Source organism: Silene latifolia, chromosome 2 (assembly GCF_048544455.1).
Source record: "Silene latifolia isolate original U9 population chromosome 2, ASM4854445v1, whole genome shotgun sequence".
In the NCBI taxonomy this organism is placed as follows: Eukaryota; Viridiplantae; Streptophyta; class Magnoliopsida; order Caryophyllales; family Caryophyllaceae; genus Silene; species Silene latifolia.
The window spans coordinates 182,437,406-182,440,945 of record NC_133527.1 but is presented as its reverse complement, the minus strand read 5'-3'; the positions used below and the strand labels follow the sequence as shown (position 1 = coordinate 182,440,945).

General features: G+C 36.7%; 1 long non-coding RNA gene across 1 annotated transcript; it reads left to right on the top strand.

The window, feature by feature from the left end:
* Positions 1–289: 289 nt before the first annotated feature.
* LOC141643607 (uncharacterized) lies at positions 290–2,609 on the top strand. Its single transcript, XR_012543738.1, has 3 exons — positions 290–446; positions 547–654; positions 2,471–2,609. It is a non-coding gene; the product is annotated as an uncharacterized LOC141643607 (long non-coding RNA).
* The last annotated feature ends 931 nt before the right edge of the window (positions 2,610–3,540 follow it).

Sequence of the window (3,540 nt, the reverse complement as noted above, 5' to 3'; positions counted from 1 at the left end):
GTGTAAAACTTTTTATTTCGAAATAAGGGCGTATCGGGGGAAAATGACAATTCTTTTGAACATTGGGTAAACGAATTTGGAAATGGGTCGTATGAATACTCAATTTTTTTGTAATCTCGTGTTTAAAAACTTTGGTCTTGTCGGAATTTGCATTTGACTTACGGTTTTAATTATTATCGAAACGAGTCAAAACCGACTCGAAAAATCCCGACTCAAACCCGCTCTTTCCTTTCTTTCTCTCCTTTACCGCGGACACCTCTTCCCCTTCCCCTTTCTTTTCTGATTTTTCTGCCCAACTACCTTCCCTTGAGCATTCTATCACAAAAACACCATTTTTGTATAAACTTAAGCATTTCTAAGCTGTTTTCGTCATAATTTCTTCGTTTCTTGTCGGATTTTCACATAATTTATATTTCCGGAATCCTCTCGTCGAGATCTACCTCCTGGTATATTTTAATTTCAGTTTTCTTGAAGTTGTTTTAAGACGATTTTTGGGTATAATTTCGGTTTTGGTGATTTTTGTTGTATTTTTGTTGTTTTTAATAGGTGAAGATTATGAGGATGATGTGGGGGACTCCTATATAGTAAAGGAGGATGGGTAGCTACTGTTTTTAGGGTTTTCGCAAGGGTTATTTTGCCTTTTTCTAGCTTAAGGTAACATATTTCGAGTTACTCGACGAAAGATCGTCACATGCTTTGATTTTTGTATGTTTGGGTGATTTTTAATTGAGTAGAAATTTTCACATGTTTAAATTTGATGCATGCATGGTTAATTCATGTCTTTTGGTTAGTTTAAGTTAGGATATTAGTATGGGAACGATTAATTAATGTTCAGACGGTCTTATAATGAATAAAAATGGAAAAAAAGAGGAGTAATGGTGGCGGCAGCGGGCCCGGCAGCAGCCCGGCAGGCCCACGGCTGGCCCATGGCTGGCGCGGGTCGGTCCGTTGCTTGTTTCGCGATTTTTCGTACAATATTGGTCATTTCGGGTTAATTAATGTTAAAGTTGTATAAGTCACATATGAGTACACTTTTAAATTGAATCATACTAGTAGTAGAAATTATTCTTATATTGGTAGTTAGCATATGTTAGTATGGGTTATAAAATGAAATGGTAATAAAAAGGCTTAAAATGAATAATGTTAGTAGTAAAGATAATGAGGTTGGTAAAATTAAGCTTATATTGATAATTATCAAATGTTAGGATAGTTTATAAGTTGAAATTGTAATGATTAGGCTCAAGGTAAATTTTATAGCAATAATTGCCATGTTTTGATGATTGTGCCGAAAACTGAGCCTCAGTCAATTGAGTGATTGGTCAGCCGCAATTTGACCCGTACCTGTCGCAGGGCTGGGGTTGCGGGTAAAAATTCGGTTGGATGAAATTTTGAATGAATTAGATAATCGGCCTTTTTCTTGTTTTAGGCCATTTATTATATCTCTATTTCACATGTGTAGTTAGTTGAATTTAAGTAGCATCTTATATTGTAGAAATGGCCCTAGATTCTCCTGAAGCCTTTAACATGGTTAATATTGTTAGAATTAGAAATTAGTATTAAATACTTATTGAGGATTCTGTTGGATTGTATGCTGAATAGACATTTATATAGCCTTTCACATGATAGAATGTTAGAATTTATGTTGGTAAATAGAACTTTTTGCCCTCTTATGGTTAAGTGGGTGTCTTACTTGACTTGTGTGGTGAGTCTTGTGTGGTGTGGGCTAAAGTATTCAAGCTGGGACTAGCTGGGACTAGGTCCTAGGTGAGTATTTCGGCCTTCATCATAGATAGGTCTTTATAGTCTTTGACGAGTATATGTTCACTGCTTGATAGCCTTTGTGTTCCTGACTAGTGGATTTATATCCAAGTTGGGGCATGACCTCAGTTACTTATTTTGATAGTAAGTGGTCAGCTTAAGTACTAGCCAACCCTTTGGTGGACTCCTTAGGGTACTCACTTTGTTTTAGAAAAATTGTGGGTCTTGGGTGCGGTGGTGTGTATCCGCATGTCTAGGTCTGCGCAGATTTTAGGCTAGGGTTGTGTTGTCTCTTGGCCATGTTTTATTAATATTAACCGCTGAGCCAAGATACCGGTTCGATTACCTTCCCTACCTCGTGGTATAGACTCGAGTTACAGAGTGACTATTGACCGTGCTAAGAACTTATGCCTGTCTTTGATATATTGCCTTTCTTGTATGGTGATTTTATGAATCTGTAATAGGTGAGATGTAAGCGGTTTCTGATTGATAAAGTTTGGATTACTATTTGAATTATATGATTCACATGATAGTTTAGTTTGGTCAGTTTAGGGGTCATAGGTTAGATTTACATGATAATTACATTGTTTGTCATATTGTTTACATGTTTTACTACATGTTACATTAATTTTGACGAATCGTGGCTGAGAGGACTCGAAGTTACTCCCCACTGAATTGTGGGTTTCGTGTTTGTATAAAATGCGATTGACAGGTTGTTGATGCTTTGTTGGGGTCACAGACGAGCTAGTGAGCATAAGGAACCTTGGACCTAGTTTTGGCTATTCTATTAGTAAACCTTTTACCTTTTGGTTTTGTATATAATTTGAAGGGACATATGTCTCCCTTTTCTATTTTTGGTTTGTATCATTCTATTTTCTTATTTAGCTATGGCATGTAAAGTAGTTCGTTAGCATTGCAGATTTTGGCACCCGCCTCTTGGGAATGTTGGAAATGTTGTGATTGGTTTAGAATTTTTTTGAAATTTACAGGTTTTTGTCTAGTTGAACCAATTACAAACATATCATACCAGTTTTTCTGTAGAATTTACGTAATTAATTAAGGCTAGATTTAAGGGTGTCACAGTTGGTATCAGAGCCTATTGCTCCCGACGCACGTTTGTGCACCCCACTTAAAATCACTTGACCTTTAAATAATAAACTTGAGAGATGGGTAGGATGGGTAGATTTAGGATTTTATGTGGTAGTCTGTTTGTGATTGCTAATTGTTAGGTACTAATTGATTTTCTCTTTTGTAAGATGGCTCTCCAATAGATGTAGATAATGCAATCTTACCTTAGTCTTCCAATCTCGTTGTTTATTCCTCTTTCAAATTCCTCTTCTCTCGCCTTGGTAACTACCTTTCAATTCCTTCTCCCGATTCATCTTAGGTTCGTTTTCTTCTTATAATAAAGCCCATGTGGACATCTTCCTTTTATTCCGCAGGATAGTCCCCTTGTTCAAGAGAACCCGGTTTTGAGAGAATGTAACATTGGAGAGCGTGAACGAGTTGAGAAATTGATTGTTAAGGTTTGAGTGGTATAGGAGAATATAACTTGGGATCCTTTGGTTAGACTTGTTAGTTGTGCATGATATGAGAGCCTAGTGAGTTGAGGAATACCTTTGGATTTATGTCTATTGCGAGCTTATTTGTTATAGATGATTGAGCATGGGTACTACCTTAGCACATAAGATGGAATGAACCTGAGCTACTTCATTTGAGAGTCTCAATGTTTCTTGTGGAAAAATTAAGGAATGATAGTTAGCCCTAATCCTTGTAGGCCTT